An 18090-nucleotide genomic window follows, 5' to 3' on the forward strand; every position below is an offset into this window, starting at 1 on the left:
CATTAGGAGGAGGTTTAACTAATTGGAACTACTTAATGCGTGCTCAGCAACAGCTGGAATAACAGAAAGCTGTGTCTGACTAGGAACAGCAGATGTTATGAATTTCATCTGGTCAGATCTGATGGCTGATGGGGAGGTCCTGCTCCGCATCTGTGAAAGTCACCAGATTCCACATACCAACTTTCTCAAATAGGCATTACAGGGAGTTGAGAAATAGAGGAGCACATTTTCTCCAGAACTGCTGACAACAGAATACGCAGCACCCAGGCAGCCTTCAGAGTAGGACTAAAACCTGGTGAGTGTATAGGAACACATTATAAATACCAATGGTGAACACCAATCTGTTTTAAAAAATGTGATGTGTGCTCCGCACATCAGAATACCAATTTTAGAGTCAGAGATCAGGCAAATGAGAATTAGAAGCAAGTATGAGATTTTTATTACAGTAATTATGGCACTACACTTTCTGGCATGGATGACATTAATTATACTCCGTAAAAATGTCTTCTACATCTTACGTGTTCATAAAAGACAAAACCAGGTGGGCATAAGCCCACTGATGTCGTCAAAGCCATGCAGATAATAAGAACAGGATCAAAGAGCACTTGCATGTAGGTTAAGTGAATAACAGCTCTGGTGGGAAGCTTTGTTCTTTCTCTCCACAAACTGATTGAATTACCTTCCATGCATTTTTACTGTCTGTGACCAACCTTATCCATTTGACATTTATCCATGGCAGCTTGAGTGTGGTGTCTGATAGATCTCCCCTAGTGTGCTGTCCTCTAAGCTTTGGAGATGGTTTTGTTGCTGCAGGAGGAAGGGGGGAGGAGGTGAGCGAGATGCAGCCGGGAGTGGAAAGCTGACGTAAGCCAGGCTTCTGCAAGCTGGTCTAAGCAACAATAAGAACACTGCTCTTCCATTGTTCGCAAGTTCTTTGCAATCATGTTCATTCATTCCTGACTTCTGTGTTATTTATGTGAGGACCATTGACTCCAGTTTTAGATCCAGTCGTACAAGCCTGCCTATCACTCCTATGCACTTTTCACACAGGGGAACTGTGAGGAAAGTTTCTTTCAAATGATTGTATAATGAAAAATAAACAAAATTTGTCAAGCCAGGTCTTATGCTCCATTTTTATTGAGTGAGAGACATGTAGAGGAAGCATTTTTCTCATTTCCAAGTTAGTCAGAATTAGATCTTGTTTTAGAGCAAAGTACCTTTCATGTTTTCCAGATATTCCTTTTCTGTTCCCAGTTTTACATTCTTGCTGGCTGCACATGAGGAAGGAAACTGCACCTTCCAACAAGCACAAAACTGACATCTTTCAGCACGAATGTCATCTTATATCAGGTTAAAGTGCCCAAAGAATTTCAGTCTCCATCATGCTAGGCATTAAACTACTGGGAGGCACTTTGTTGACATTGAAGATGAGTTGGATTCGGTGTTGCCTACAGTCATGTTTTGCTTTTAGGGCTTTTGTTTTGGTTCCATGACTGGCACTCTGCCATTAGCTTCCTGCGTTTCCTAACATTTTTCTCCTTCACAGTAGCAACAAACCTGGTATATGGGTGTCAAATACCATTTAGGCTTGCAAAAAGACAAGAAACTAGCTGGAAGTCACTTGTGTTAACACCAGAAAAACCCCAAACCAAACCAATACTTTTAATGTGCATCTCATTATTTCATTATTGAGAGTTGGGGTTGTTCCGTTTGGAGAAGAGAAGGCTCCAGAGAGACCTTAGAGCAGCTTCCAGTACCTAAAGGGGGTGACAAGAAAGATGGAGAGGAACTTTTTACTAGGACAAGAAGGAAGAGGACAAGGTGGAATGGCTTTAAGCTGAAAGAGAGCACTAGGAAATAACACTAGCAAAAAAGTCTTCACTATGAAGGAGGTGAGACACTGGAAGGGGCTGCCCGAAGAAGATGTGGATGTCTCCTCCCTGGCAGTGTTTAAGGCCAGGTTGGATGGTGCTTGGAGCAACCTGGTCTAGTGGAAGGTGTCCCTGCCATGGCAGGGGGATTGGAACTGGATGAGCTTTAAGGTCCCTTCCAACCCAAACTATTTTATGTTTCTGTGATACAATGTGTGTGAAACCTTCAGCGGCTTAAATATACTTACAGCTGGTGTTCTGCAAGTTCCATACCCTGCAAGTTCCATACCCCTCTTCTTACCCGAGTTGTCCTGTGTGTTAATACCACTCTGTCCTCCTTCCAGACTGAAAAAAAAAAGTGAAACACAACCAACTTGCTTATATAAAGATGCTGACATATAAAGAATACTGGTAAGCAAGCCTCACATGCATGGCTTTGTGTTTCTTGTTAAATAGTCTTAATTTCTTTTCTCTTTTTCTAGTTTTTTGCCTGAAATTTAATCAAGCTTCCCCCTTACAGTCAAGAGTGATTTTTTATTTTTTTTTTACACATTAGAAGATGTACTTCTGCAATCTATCTATTACACTTCGTGTATTTCTTATCCTTGCTCTTCAATGCCTTTTTTTCTCCCTGAGCAGTCTCCATCAGGTCTGGCAGGTGGGCCTGTTTGTTCACTCATTTGTACCCTGCCTTTCAGCATGAACTCAATCCTCTTTAAGTCACATATTCAATTCTCTGAAGTTTGAATGGATCCCAATCACTTGGAAAAAGAAAAAACATACAAGTATTACAATTGGGACACAAGTGAGAAACGGAAGAGAGAATGAGTTTGTGAGGTGCCTGGCTGTCAAACGCATCTCTGCATCACTCAAAATACCATGGTAAATAAATAGAAGCACATGAGAATTGTCCACAGGTATTAAAACAGCACACAGAGCTATCTACTTGCTAAAGAAACATACTGCATACCAGAAGTGGCTGGCATGCTTATACCTGCTAAATATTTTTTGGTGCTGGTGCTGCCTGCCAACTTGAGGTCAGTTCGACAAATGTATTTATGGAGCCACATCTCTGCCTTTGAATTCTTGGATGATTCCTCATGCCCACGCTGTAGAGTGAAGCAGTGGAATTTGACAGGTTCATGGTTTGTTGACATAATGACAAAAAAGCAAAAAACCTTCCTTAGGAGAATGGAAATTGGGCACTGCTCTTCTGCACTGATTTAATGAGTCCAACCCCAGCACTCAAGTGCTCCTCTGAAGCAAATTGTTGCTTTAGCTGAAAATGTCTACAGCATCAGGCTAAGGCTTAGCAGATAGCTGTGTCCACTATGCTGCCAGTGCCTAAGAAATCCTTCTGATCAATCATAAAGAAATGTTCTGTCTGTCTGAATCCAGGTCTTCTATCAACTAGGAAGGAGGTGACAGCCTCACTTAGGGCTGGAGAGACACAGGACATTGAGGATGCCTGACAGTCTGTAAGCTTTTTGCATGGATTAGTCCCTAATTTCTGCTCCACTCATAGCTGACTTCAGACGGAGTTCTGGGTGCTAAAATTATTGTTTTATCCCGACTCAGCAAAGTTTGTGGAAACACCAGCCTAAATGGCAAATACAAGAAAGGACCTAGAATAAAGAGAAAATGCAGGCTGAAATGGTTTGGCATTAAGATACCTTAAGAAAAATCAAAAGCAAAGCACCCATGTTTGGAAAAATGAGAATCCAAAATGAAATCTAGTGTCTATGACTATATGCGTGTGAAACATACATATATAATCCTGTGAATCAGGACTCCTGCATCAGCATATGAGTGCACAGAGTGAGCAGCATGTGAACAGCAAGGTGCTAGTCTGGAGGCTTGCATGGGCCAACCAGGTACATGTGTACTGACGGGGGAGGGAGTAAAGGTGGTTGGAGTCTCCCTTTTCACATTAGCAGTGCTACTGCTGCCTGTACAGCCCCCCTTGGCTGCACAGTGTAGCTGTAGCCATTCAGTTACACAGCTCACCCTATTTCTCCCTTCACTTTTCTTCCATCCACTGGCACAGCTGGATCAGTCCCTGATGAGGAGAATCAGATTCCTCCCATCTGATACGGATGTTTAGTGTTGAACAACAAAATTATTTTGTTAGGCGAATAAAACACAGATTCACTGATAACCAAAATCTCCCCGTTGCTGTCAATGCACTTGAAAACGTCTGCACTGCAATGGGAAGATGCACTTTATTTAGACTGAACCCACGGCCTAGAAGGAAACAGTAAGCTTTTCAAATTAGTGATGTTCTTTAAAAGCTTCTATTTTGTAGTGTCAGAAAAAGACTTCTCCCATAAAAGGAAATATCCTAAATTAATACTCCAGCTGGTAGTACTTCGCTGTCCTCATAAAGATGCTGCTTACATTGAGGAAAGAGAGATTGAACAACCGTCCCTCGGCCCCACCCCCAGAACTGCTTGAAGATATGATGAAATGATCCTGGAGAAGTTGTGCTCTATGATGGAGAGGGGCTGCACTGCCCATTGAGGGCTCTGCCAGCAGATGTCTGAGGCCAGTGTGGGCACACGGGCAGCATGAGCAGCTGTTTAACCACTTTAATCTAACAGGCAGGCTGCAAGCTGGGGCAAATCACTCTTTCTGGCAACCAGGGAAGAATGTGGGAGTAGGGAGGATAAGGATACAAGTTCTGGCAAAGATTGGAGCAACCAGCAAGAGGAGCTGCCATTGCTGGAAAACTGCTGTTTTCTGGCAGTTATTCCAGGCACGTGGTCAAGTGTGCTGGGTCACCATAAAGTGGGTGAGATCACAGATTCCTAGAACATAGGGTTGTTGTTAAAAATTGCCAGTGATCAATGCTCCTCAGTCTCTTGAAGTACTCTGTTGCTCTGCTGCCCTAGCAGCCCAAACTTCTATGCTGTATTTCCTCTACTGTAATCTCATCCTCTTGCTCATCATTAACCTAAGGAAGAATATGGGTGGGGAAGGAAATCAACCACCGCCTTCTTTATGACGATCTTTTACATGTTTGAAGACTGCAGCCTACATTTCCTTCAGATTCTTCTCCTTTGGACTATGCAATCCCAGTTCTTTCAATTTTTTAATGGGTTTTATTTTCTAGGGTATCTTTGTTGCTGTCCTTCCTTAGGCTCCCTCCAGCTCTCTTCAAGGATGGTATATTACATAGTATTCCAGTGAAATGGAACAATAATGTTAGCTGGGTTACATTAAAATCCTCCCATTTAAGCATCCTCACTTGGTGATCTTTTTTTCTCATCAGTATAGCATTTATTTCAATTTGTGATACATTATCAAGACCTTCATACATTTTGCAACAGAACTGATGCCTACATATTCATTTCCTACCTTACAACAGATTGTTCTTAAGTCTGTGTCCTCACTGAACATCATACTGGCTATTTAAGACTATTCTTCCAGTTTGTCACTCTCTCTTGAAATTGCACTCATCTCACCAGTGTGGTTACAGTCCCTTCCATGCTCTCATCCCATAAATACAGAGTCTATTCCATCATAGAGGTCACTAGGACAGGCCCTTGCCAAATCTCTCACAAAGTAGTCTTTAGTAAGACAGTAAACCTTTGGTAACTACCATCTGACTTCACCTTTCTAAGGTATTCTTGTGCCCATCTTACCATAGCTTCATCTGGACAATATTTCACTGCCCTTTGATGTAAGATTATGTCAAGAGCCTTATTAACATCAAGTTACACGATTAAAATTTTCTGGTGTTGCTTTTGATAGACAAGACAAAAATGTTTTCTTGGAAACACCTGAACACCATGCGGAGGTTATCAAAGGAACCAAGGGCTAACAGATGAGAGAGCAAGAGTATATTATGCCTTTTGAGAGAGCTACAGTTACATCTAGTAACCCTCCTGCAGTGAAAATAGAGACAATACAGGGACTCACACTTAAATTTATACACCTAAAAATCAGGCACCTGGTCTATGCCAGTCAGGCAAGCTCTCCTCCCCTGCCAATGGAGAGGCTCAAACACTGGTCTTCAGCACTGGCATAAAATTTTAGAGAACTCAACATCAAAAAATGTCAATTTCTTTGACTAGCCAGACTAGGTAGCTCATATGAGGTAAGGTAATTCCCTCCTCTGTGTGCTTTGGATCCTTCCTTCTGCAGAATTTCATATGAAATATTAGCGCTCTCACTGACCATAAGCTTGAAGCTCTTAGCAGGAGACACGGATTTCCACTATGTACTTGTGCAATGGCTCTTGTCAGCTGAGGTCTTTGAACACCATTAAATCATAGAATCGCAGAATGGTGTGAGTTGGAAAGGACCTTAAAGGTCACCTACTTCAAACCCACCTGCCACGGGCAGGGACACTTTCTACTAGACCAGGTTTCTCAAAGTCCTGTCCAACCTAAATAATACTAGTATCAAGAATACAGAAAAACGTTGGGTTTTGTGCTCTCTGCTACACCACAGTGACTAGAAATTTATTGCGTTTGTAAAGAAGTAGGCCAATTCTTTTCCCTAGGCCCATCCATCAAGGTGCAGAGAGAGGTGCGATAAAAACAAATCTCGGACTGTAATTTCAAACGATGGACTGGACAACTGTTATGTTTCTATTTAGGAGAAAGACTCTAGAGCACACACAACTTCTTCAAAGCTTACCCATCAGTCCACATTTTAGGTCACAACCCAGCAGTCATACTGACAGTCATAAACACAACTAGACCAAGGAAAAGAGATGCTTTTGCTCAAGCAAATGAACTGGAGCACCCTCTCCTGCTTCTGCAGGAGAACTTTATTCCTTATTTTGGGTTGACCCACAGGCAATGGCAGATGAAACAAGGATACCAAAAGTATCCCTGAAGGTTTCAGCAGAAAGAAATGAAATGGATGTGAATCAGCTCCTAAGCAGTTGCAGTTTACAGTATGGCTTAAGAGCATGACCCCAGGTCAAGGGCAGTTTCCCATAGCATGCTCAGCTGCAGGCTCTGGTGGTTTAGGAGCTGACTCATGAACCTTCCCGTCACCCTGCTTTGGGGACATGACTCCCTGAAAGAAGTTAGGGCAACCAGCTGTAGCAATCAAGCTTAACCTGCCGCCATGGTGCATCAACACCTCTGAATCATCTAGCAACCTGCACTTGCACTCCCTAAACACTGCTGGGTGACTGTACCAACACATTGCTAGGAACAGGGCACTCAGCACCCCTCAGCAGTCACCTAGACACAGCACAGAGGCCTCTTCCAGGAGATCCATACCAAGCCTCAGTGCATTACTGGTGGGGCCTTAGCAAGGTGGCCAAGGTAGACCATTCTCCAGCAACAGTTAAAAGCTGCCTGGGCTCTGGTCTGAATTAGACAAAATTCTCCAGGAGCTTATATAGCTGTGCTCACACTGCTCAGCCATGTGCATAATGGCATGCAGTATAAATATCCATGTTCAAGACTTTACTCCTTGTTAGAGATGCAATGCTTGCCTGGCCTGTGTTACCACTGCAGAACATACACTTGCCAGATTTCCAGTCAGTGGGATGCCATGAGTGTGAAAACACAGTCTAACATTCTAATGTTAAAAAAGCAACATGCTTAGCCTCCTCACTAGCTGCGAGTTGGAAGCCAAAACTTCTTTCTATAAATTGCCACAAAAGCACAGATAAACCAGAGAGATTGCCCAACATCCTGGCGCCTGCAGTCCTCTTTCTGTTCTCCCCTTCCTTGTTTGCTGCCACAGTCACTTTTGCATAGTGGAAAGGGGAGACTGAAAAAACCATCCTGATCTACAGAGTTCAGCCTGCCCCAGCCACTGCTCAAAAAGGTTTACAGTGCAGGTATGGCTTCAAAACACATGGCAGTGCACAAAAAAATGAGCTCAAAAGGCAAAAAAAGACAGGGCTACCCAGAAAGAGCAGGGATGAGTAACACTCCAGCTCCTGAGAGACTCATTCAACAATCTCTTCCTTTATTGCCAGCTGAACGAGGAGCCCTAACCAAAAGCTGTCTAGGAAGTGAGTGCCTTTAAAGGCAATCACTTGTTATCTGAGCTCCTGCAGCACACAATTGCTCAAGCCAGAGGGATGAGTGCCCAGCTATTTGCCACTTCCCAGTCTCAGAGCCTTTTTGTGTGAACAACAGTTTGCATCAACCCAGTGCTACAAAGGCTTCCTCCTACTAGGAGGACAGGTCAGGGTGGGAAACGCAGGAGGAGAGAAAAGGCTAGCAAGGATTTACTGAGTCTCCTAATTCCAGCTGTGGCAAAAAGCTGCCCTGAAATGAAGGGGGTGCTTAGGTTGAGAAAGGCAATCCTTATTTTAACCAAATTATATTGGGATCCTTGGATCCTTACCTCATCCTTCCTTTTTTTTCCCTTTTTTTTTTTTTTTTTTTTACTATCTCCTACAGAAATAGGCATTTGTCTGCTATTACTACTGCCATTACTATTATGGGGGATAATGGATTTTCAGACAGTGCCAGGAGGATTTGGTCACAATTAAGATCACATCTCTTCCAGTGTTTGAGGCAGTGATTTCAGTGCAAGTCGACAGAATAACGGTGTGGAGTCATTTCCAGCTCCCTTGCTTCCCACTCAGGACTGCATTAATCAGAATAATTACAGGTATTAAGAAGTATGGCTTTGCTATGGAAGAAAAGGATGATGTACACGTCCAGAAAAGGTTTTGCAGGACTTCCATCCATGGGGAGGTAATGTGTGCTATATCCAACTCAACCCACCACTTAGCAGAGGTCCAATTACAGACCTTCTATGTTATCATCTTACATTTGTAGCCTTTTGTGACATGAAATAATGAAGGAAAATCAGTTAAAAACTAAATAGCTACCATCCTCTTTGCATAAAACCGCGTGGGAAAATGTAAATCTATTTTCTCACATAGTATAACTTAGCTAAGATTACAAAGAAATGAAAAGCGGTGTATCCAGTGTTCAGAGTGAGCCTTTTCAGGAGGACTCCTTTCATTAGTAATACTTTTTCCCATACAGACTGCCGTTCTTCTCCCTTACACCCATTCTGTCTCCTCACACCTGTTATTTCCAAGGTGAGGATAATGCAGTGCATGTCCCCAAAGAACCAGCAAAATGGGTATGTAGTATTTCTCTTGCCAAGAAGAATGAGCTCAGCTCAGACAGATTGTTTACACAGACAGACCTCCCAAAACACTCGTAGTCTGCATTTGGTTTACCCATAGCCTACAGGTTTATCTGATCATACAAGTGATTTCATCTTACTGTAATACATCAGCTTAATGGGACACATCTTTTGCAGATCCCTTCTAAGAGAATGTACTGATGCTCCACAAATAACACCAGTAACGATGCCAGTGATGGTCAGTAAGGCAGGCATTTGCATTCTGCCCCAGTTTTAAGTAACAGAGGCCTATTTTCAAGATGAGTCAACTCATTTTATGCCAAGAGCGGTTGGCAGCAGTGCGAGTAAAGTATGTGTGTTGCCACATTGTGTTCAGTCATTTTAGTTTTGCAATCATAGAGCCAAACAACAGGATGTGAGTTAATGCACCTTTGATTAAAGCTCAGGCTAGTTTTTGCTATAAATGAGCATCAGAGCTTATTGGCTACCCAAGAGCACAGTCACTTTGGAAGACAGTTCATATTATTTTGGCAAAAAAAAATCCAACAGCAATCAACTCTTCTAGAAAATTTCTAGACAATTTAATAATGATGATGTGGCTAAAGGCATCGGAGTGGAATTAGTAGCCTATTTCACTTCCTTGAAACAACCTTATACTTGCATTACACCTGAGCACAGATGAAATATCTAAGCTAAGGACAATAACAAACCAGTGTAGGTTTATTATAAGAGTATAAAACCATAATAGGACTTGGCACTCTTCAACTTCAAATGTAGATTGGGCTCTGAACTACCTCCTTACTGAAGCTGAGAGATTTGCTGGAATAAGCAGTAAGGTTGGGATCAGGAACTAAATTATTTTTACAGTGAAGCTGATAATAAAAGAAATAAGTTAGTAAAAAAAAAAAAAAGATGGTCCAAAAGGTTTGCAATACCCTCCCTCATATCCGTCACTGCTAAATCATAGTGCTAACCAGTATAGTGACTATTATTGACTGTGAAAAAGATTGTTCTGAATAATAATAGCACTTTTTCTGGGCAGGCACAATACGATTGCACACATATACACGAACTTGTACTTCTCTACTCAAGGGACTCTTCACTTTCTAGTCTGCACACAGATTCATTTTACCTGTCTGAAACCTTGCCTGTGTCACTGGAACTGTGGCTGATTAGCTTCAGCAAAAATAAACTTTACTTCTGTAAAGAAGCTGCAGTGCTTTGATTAATTTGTATTGCTTTTAATGAGCTATATAAGTTTGCTAGATTTGACCTTGTTTTGCTTTTATGACTCCAGGAGAAACAGTTTTGTTTCCGTATCTCAAAATGTCTTGAGTCACAGTCCTAGCCTCCTCTTGACACCACTTGTAGATGTGTGCTTGCCTAAGCATAGGCAAAGTGGTCACAAGTTTCTGTGATGGAGCTATAAATCTCTGTGATTTCTGCTATAAACTGGATGCTCAAGGCTGTGCTTAACATGTAGGTAAGGAGAGGGTCTTCTAGCAGCTCTTTGATTTAGAGGCATTAGGTTTTTTGTTTGATTGGGGTTTTTTGATTTTGCATTACAGATATTACTATTAGTAGTATTAGTATGTTTGCATTTATTTCTTTTCCATTCTCCCCAGAACGATACTGCAGAGAAATGTGAGAACTAGGCAGCAGTTTGCAGTTTACCCAGCCAAACAGAAGCAGGAAAATTATCTCTTGTACAGGTGCTCTTTCCTGCAGGAGAATTTAAATGCTGCCTCTGCAGCAGTCCAAGCTAATGCTAACCTGACAGCTATAGGTGAAATATAGAAGACTCTCAGCACCACACATCATGTTGGTGCAGGAATGTCATTAAGCAGCCTGGTGTGAGTTACATTTCATAGATAATGAAATCAGCCAGCTACATTTCCTCTGAGGATGAAGCAGCAATAAGCAGAAGCAGTCCCTCTTCTACCCAAAATTCACTAAAATTACGCAAAGAACTCATCACTTTGAAATATGAAAGAAACTCCATGTCCTTCTCCACAGGACAAACTCAATTAGACAGAAAAAAATGGAACAGCTGCTTTTTCAAAGAGAGAGAGGACCTTATGGTGTAATTTTCACACTCAGGCAATCAAAGCTTGTGGTGTGATTCATTGACCATAAGAATGAAATCAGATCAGAGACATTGCTAAAAGGTCATTCCCTCCTATGGGTACAAGAAGCTCAAGTAAAATATTACCTTCAAGAAATGCTGGCCACACCTCCACCTGCAGTGGAAATCAAAAAAAAGATAAAAAGGGCAAACATTGTGCAATAATGCCCAAGAGCATGCATAAACATTAGTATTTTGTCCATGGCCCTGTGGTCAGCGGTGCATGTTCCCTAGCCCTGAGCTTTCTCAAGGAGATTGGACCTGGCCAATGAAGACAATAAAGGATTCGTGTGTTGATTACAATGGAGAGGTCCGTTGTAAAGGAGGATGGAGAACAGCTGAACAGAGATGACAGCTACAGCTTATGAGAGCAGGTGTTGGGATTTAGCTTCAACTGTTACCATTTGCCTCATATAGGTCAATATTTCCAAGCCTGAGGATCTATAAATACAGTGAAGGAATTAAAGTGTCTATGGGTACATGTGTTAATGCAGAATAGATAGCTTTTTTCAGTATATAATGCTGTCTCTTGTTTCTTCATTGCATGGGTAGGGCCAGAGCAGCCTTTCCCCTACAGCTTTGGCTTTGGGTCCAGGAAGGCGATTTCGACTCTCCTGAGCAGAAAGCACAAGGAGGTAGGGGTTTAGGGGCGATCTCCAAAGAAGAATGTGATCTTGCTTATACCTTCTCACCAGTTAAGACAATGTGGTCATCATCAGGCCACTGTTTTCCAAATGAATTGTGAAAGGGGAAACCATGCTGGGGAGAGAGGGTTGGTCCGAAACAATGATCTAAAGAATAGAAGGAACTGTCCACCACTCACCATGCACATACCTGGAGGGCCTGGAGCTGATAGCTATGGGGAGGGATAGAGGAACATTTCACACAGAGGTGTTGGGCACCGGTGATGGCAGTGACCCTTTTTTGAGAGGAGTCGCACACTGCACCCTGTCAGCGTGACGTTAGCACGTGGTTAGGTGTTGGCCACATTTCTGGTTATCTAATCAGTGCTGGAAAGCTGGCTGCCCTCTGCAATGCTGAGTAAACAGGTAGCTAACTGAGCAGAGCTGCTCAGCTCTTGCATCCACCTACAGGAAACGGATGGGCCAAAAGATCCTAATCCTCGGCTCTATTGTTGTTGCTTGTTTGCACCTTTCTCCAGCCCATGTTGGGTCACTGCTCTCAATGAACTGTTGAGAAACCTCCCTCCACAGTCTCCGTCCTGCACCCTGTGAGTCCCTTTCATAACTTCCAGCCAGGCATGAAAACACCCTTCTGTTAATAAGCCATCTGCTGAAATGGGGAGAGGCTTTGCCTGAAACTTCTCTGTACAAAACCCACCAGTTTGAGTGCTCACATACATTTAATGATTTCAATTTTATCAAATCCTATTAGTTCAGAGAGGTAAAACTGTAACACAGTTGTCCCTCTAAATGCTCCTCAACTTCATTTAATTTCACTTTTTTTGGGGGGGGAGGAGGGGGAAGGAGGGAAAGTTGGTTTAATTTTTGGAATAAAATGACATTTCATTAACAAACATATAGTTAAAATTACAGAAATGATAACTCAAACCCACAATTAATCATAGTTCTTTTCCAGCTTTCTGGAACTCTTTCCCAGCTGCACTGGTTATCCATGCAACTCTTCCTCCCCTTGCTCTTAAACTGCCTCTGCAAGTCCAGTGAACTAGGCATGCAACCAGGAAGGCAAGACAGACTGTTTCTCCAGCCATGGTAGTCACATACTACCCTTTTTTGATTCATCTGGAATTACCCTTGTTTGACTCTCCTACAAGTCTGTTGACTTTGACTGAACAGAGATTTACATAATTCCCTCATGGGAATTTTGAAAGCTGATAACACACTGCCCTAAGAATGTTATTTCCCTATTTTATTTCCACAGCAGAATGAACCTGGGTATGCTACTGCATATTGCAACACCTGGCATTTTCTCTATTCTCTTTTAAATCAAGCGAAAATCACATAATAAATGATGTATCTACAGTCATTTTTTTGCTACGGTAAAAAAGAAGGAACACACGGATCCCCATATCCTGTTCTTATCTGCCTCAAAGATGAAGGAAATATTAATCAAGCTATTTGACAAGATCTTCATGCTTTATGGAGTGCCAGGAAAAGCAAGCGAGTGCATATGTGGCTAGACGCAGCATCACATCTAAAATAGGCTGCAGTCTTAGTACAAGACTCATAACATTAATTCTCTGCTCCCAACTGGCCTAATGCTCTGCAGTACACATGGTGATCCTTATATCCTGTATGAATGGCAGAAGTTGGGATCATCAGCTTCATGAGAGGACAAAGACACGGGAAGATTAAATGATTTCTTTGTTGGTGAAGCCAGATAATAGAGCAGCCGTGAACCTGAGGAATCTGGTGAATGGTCTCCAGTTATGACAGTGACAAGGTAAACTACTTTTCTACATCTCTTTCTAACCTCTGTGTCATCACCAGCCTATAAACATTGCAGTTTTCCTGCTATGGCCAATCTTGTCTGATATTTGACATTTCACACCAGGGGTTCCTGCTTTTTTGCTCATGCCTTAAGGAAATTAACTGGTAGGAGTTTGGCATATATTTTCATGGGGAAAAAGGTTACCAAATCCATGAAGCACTGTTTTACACTGCTACTGTGGGAGGCAACCCTGGCAACCAAAGCACAGCAATTTTACAGCACAGTGGTCATCATTAAGATCCACAGAACATGCACAATTGTACCTTTTCCTACCCTTTTCCACAAAGAACTCAGTGCATTGTCGCAGTGCCAGTATCATGGCTCATTTATTTTCCAATGCACCCAGCTTTTGGTGGAACCTAAGAAATGTAAAAAGCTGTGCTAGCCATTTCAATATTTTCTTAATTGATACATGCCCTTAGAGTCACTCTGCACCACTAGAGCAGATCAAAGAAGATTGGTTTTCACCCTCAATCCTGCGGCAAAGCCAGGAGCATCCGAATTCCAAGCAACACAGGAAGATTTCTTAAACACCATCATTTGCATTTTCCTGAGTGCTCAGCTATCAGTACACGCTGTTCCCTTCGCTTTTCCTTTCCCCTCTTCCTTCATGAACCATTCCATTGTCCTTTTGGTTCGTCTGCTCTATTCCACCTGTTAGTAGTAATCTTTCTAATATTTTTATATTTATTTTTCATACTGTGCTGTTGTTTCATTTTCTCTCCTCCCTGCATGCAAAGCCCTTTTTTCTATTTGATGTTCTCATCCCAGGCCATTCTTCTGTACCCTCTCTTTCCTTTCAGCACACCTTTCCCGCTTTTAGCCCCTGCTCTTCCCATTCTCATTGTCGATCCCTGCTATTCTTTCCATTTGAGCACATAAAAGGAAGATTACCACAATGACTACATAGTCTTGCACTAACACCTGAAGGCCTGCTGGAAACCTGAGCCCCTTTGTGCTGCAGCCTTACAAACACAGTGGTATACAGTCCCTGCCCAGGACATTTGCTGTCCTTTTCCCCAGAGGAGGATTTCAGAGGCCTGAAGAGGACTTGAACACTTGCTTTGTATCAACCGTTCTCTGGAAAATCTCAGGCTAAACACACAAAGGGCTGGAGAGGTGATCTGAGTTGTTCAGAGACACAGACTGTACTTGTGGAACAAGGGATAAGAGTTAATTGCTCATCTCCCTGTCTGGTACCTTAATGGTATAATAGGAAACTATTACAGCAGTAGCAACTACATTATAGACAGCAACTACATCAGATTTTTTTTCCCCTTATGAAAAATGAAGCAGAATTTGCAATTACCCTCACAATCTGTACAACAGTCTGGATTTTTAAATAAGAAAACAGACTACATTTCATGCCTTCTGTTCATCTGGTGGTTTAACTCCAGGCAATCCTAAATTGAAAACCCTCTGAGGCTGCTGAGAGACTTTAAAATGGTCTGCACTATCCTAACTTCCCCTTGTAAGAGAACACTTTGATCTGGGTATTACACTAGAGATTTTATCCATTATAATTAATGCCCTGAAGCAACCATATCTCCTAGACCCCAGCCTCAGCATATCAGCTCCTAAAGACCTGCCTCCCAGAGGCAGCAGCACCAGGGGGATTTCTGTGCCGTTATCCAGATACCTGAGTCCTTGGCTCTGGCTTTATCTTGCAGACGCTGGACATGACCAAAAGACATCATGGTCAGTTAACAGCCATTCCTGCAAACTCTCTAAGAAAGTGGTGTTATTTCAGACAGGGGCCAAAGCTACTCATGGGCCAACCCCTGAGTAGCTACTGTCATGCTCTTTGCAGCATGGAAATCTGAGCAGCGATTAGCATTTCTAGTGTATTTTTATTGTTAATGAGCCATTTCAGCTTCTGATGTGATTCCTTACAAATAAAATGCTTTCAACTGACTGTGTCCAGCTACAAGGCTGCAACTCTTGATCTCTCCAAGTGTGTTTTCAGCACAGCAGGGGCTGCCTTAGAATTCCTCTCTGTCTTTCCCTTCTGCTAACTCAAGAGGTGAGGAAGCAGGCCTGCATGGCTGAATTATATCTCTGTATTTTCCCAGGCAGCTCCTGAATGCTGGAGCCTGCTCAGAACAGAAATGTTGGACACAGTAGGACTTAGTCTGTCACAGAGGTAGGTAACATGCATGGAAACAAAATCTAGGCTCAGGAAGCCATACTTGATGGTAGTGGGATGGATAGTGTGATGCCAGCTAGAGCTGCAGCTCAGCCTGCCAGAGTGGCACAGCACTGATGGTAAGACATGGCACTCCCGTTCCTGATTACCTATGTTCTTTAACTCTGCTGCAGTGGGTATTGTGATGGGTTCACTTCAAGGCTTTAAATTGAAGATGGAGAAAATAACTGCTGAATTCACAACTAAAATACTTTGAAAATATGCAAAATGAGTAAATTTTAGAATCATAGAATTATAGAATGGTTTGGGACCTCAGAGATCATCCAGCCCCAACCCATGGCCACAAGCAGGGTTACCTTCCAATAGACCATGTTGATAAAAGCACCACCCAGCCTGGCCTTGAATCCTGCCAGGAATGGAGCAGCCACAGCTTCTGGGGGCAACCTGTGCCAGTGCCTCATCACCGTCATAGTGAAGAATTTCTTCCTACTATGTAGTCTAAATCTAGACTCTGTCAGTGTAAAGTTATTCCTCCTTGTCCTGTCACCACGTGTCCTTATAAAATGTCCTTCTCCAGCTTTCTTGTCAACCTCTTTAGGTACTGAAAGGCTGCTGTAAGGTCTCCCCAGAGCCTTCCCCAGGAAGCCCAACTCTCTCAGCCTGTCTTCATAGGAGAGGTGCTACAGCCTCTGATCATCCTTGTGGCCCTCCTCTGGCTTCACTCCAGCAGATCCATGTCCTTGTGCTGGGAGCCCAGAACTGAACACAGATTAACTCCCTTATAAGTATGAAGAAATCACATTTGTATATTTGAATCTTGAAATGTAAACAGGTGCTCAGGCCCTTGGTGTTTCACTGCTATTTATTTTTGGTAATAAGAGAAAAGAAGAAAGGAATGCATCTGTCAAGCATGCAAGCACCTTTGGAACATGCTCCATACACCTGCAAGAAAAAGATCAGCAGCTTCTCCCTGCCCTTGAGCCCAGAAGGGAAATACACTCTAGAGAAGGCTAAATCTGAACAGTGCATACTGTGCTCCTATCCTCACACTTCTGTCTCTGACTAGGGAGAAGAAAAGGCAATATGTGGGGTTTAAAGTTCAGCAAGAAGTCACTATTACACAAACACTGTTTCACCCAGATAGATAGACAGATAGGTAAAGACAAGGAAACAGAAGGATACATTGCCAAGGAGAGAGCAAATTCAGGACCATCAGTACCAGCTCCTTCTCACCGGGCCTCCAGCTAGAGCAGCTCTGCAAAAACCTGCAGAAGCTGCTTCAGGAACTTTACAGACAAATGTGATGTGAACTTTCTAAAAACAAGCAAGCCAAAAGCTTGCTGGTTTACATAAAGAACTAACTCTGCTTCTTCCTTGTTTGACAGAACATCTCTGTGCATCATTTCAAGTCAAATCTAATCTGATAACACTCCTCTGAACTGATTCTGTGCCTTTATGCTCCTTCTAATGGACCATGACTAGCTACAGCTCTTACATGCAAGAGTTTCGGTAACAAAGATTGCCATGGACATCAGAGATTATGTAAGGATACAAAACTTACCAATTAGAGTTTCATACGGCTTCATACATCAAGATGAGTCCAGCTTTAGGCAGGTGCAATATAGGCAAATGTTGGCAAAACACTGTAAGACAAACATCAGCAATATGAGTCATCATCAGCCATTTTATAGACTATAGCACAGATAGATAAAATGGTTCCTAGACTATTACCTATTCCCACCTGAATGAATTATTGTGTACACCATTGATAACATCTTGGTAGACATCAAAGACAACATTGACTTTATACTGGTAAACACAGCAACAGGAAAGAAAGTCTTGTAAGTCAAAAACTGAAGGTCATTTCAAAGCCTGCCTCCTTTCCCTCTCATGCCAGAAGTGGCCTTCTCAAAAGATTTAATGGAAATCTACCATTTGATTTGGAAGTAGCTCCCAGGTCTGTCAGAGCTTCATTACAATGAAGGGAACCATTGTCAGCTTCCTACAGCTTTCCTGAGCTGTGCTATCAGGTCCATGCCCTCAGTGTCCAACCCTGCTGTCCACATGAGCTTTTGTGTACAAGGGTGAGCAACGCTGTGTCAGCTCTTTGGATTTTAGCTGTGTCCATTCTGCATGTGATTCAGAACCACAGTCAACCCACAGACATCATCTATATAACCACACAATCCTGTTTTGTTACCCCTACTTTTTGTTTCCTCCCACCTTCCTTCCTATTGCTTGTGTCACTGGCCTATTGCACCTCAGCCACAAGTAGACTATCAATTCTTCAGCACTTCTTATCCTTCAGTGTCTTCTTGCCTAATGGGAACCACCAGAACACAGTCCTTACAAAACAAACATGAACCTTACAGCTGGGACAAATAAGATGCATA

General features: G+C 42.5%; 1 long non-coding RNA gene across 1 annotated transcript; it reads right to left on the minus strand.

Annotated features, from left to right (window-relative positions):
- Positions 1–441: 441 nt before the first annotated feature.
- LOC115946316 (uncharacterized) lies at positions 442–17726 on the minus strand. The gene is made up of 4 exons (XR_004080418.2): positions 17630–17726; positions 17259–17340; positions 2120–2216; positions 442–807 (listed from the first exon to the last, which is right to left on the minus strand). It is a non-coding gene; the product is annotated as an uncharacterized lncRNA (long non-coding RNA).
- Positions 17727–18090: the final 364 nt, after the last annotated feature.

This window comes from Melopsittacus undulatus, chromosome 5, assembly GCF_012275295.1.
Source record: "Melopsittacus undulatus isolate bMelUnd1 chromosome 5, bMelUnd1.mat.Z, whole genome shotgun sequence".
Lineage (NCBI taxonomy): Eukaryota > Metazoa > Chordata > Aves > Psittaciformes > Psittaculidae > Melopsittacus > Melopsittacus undulatus.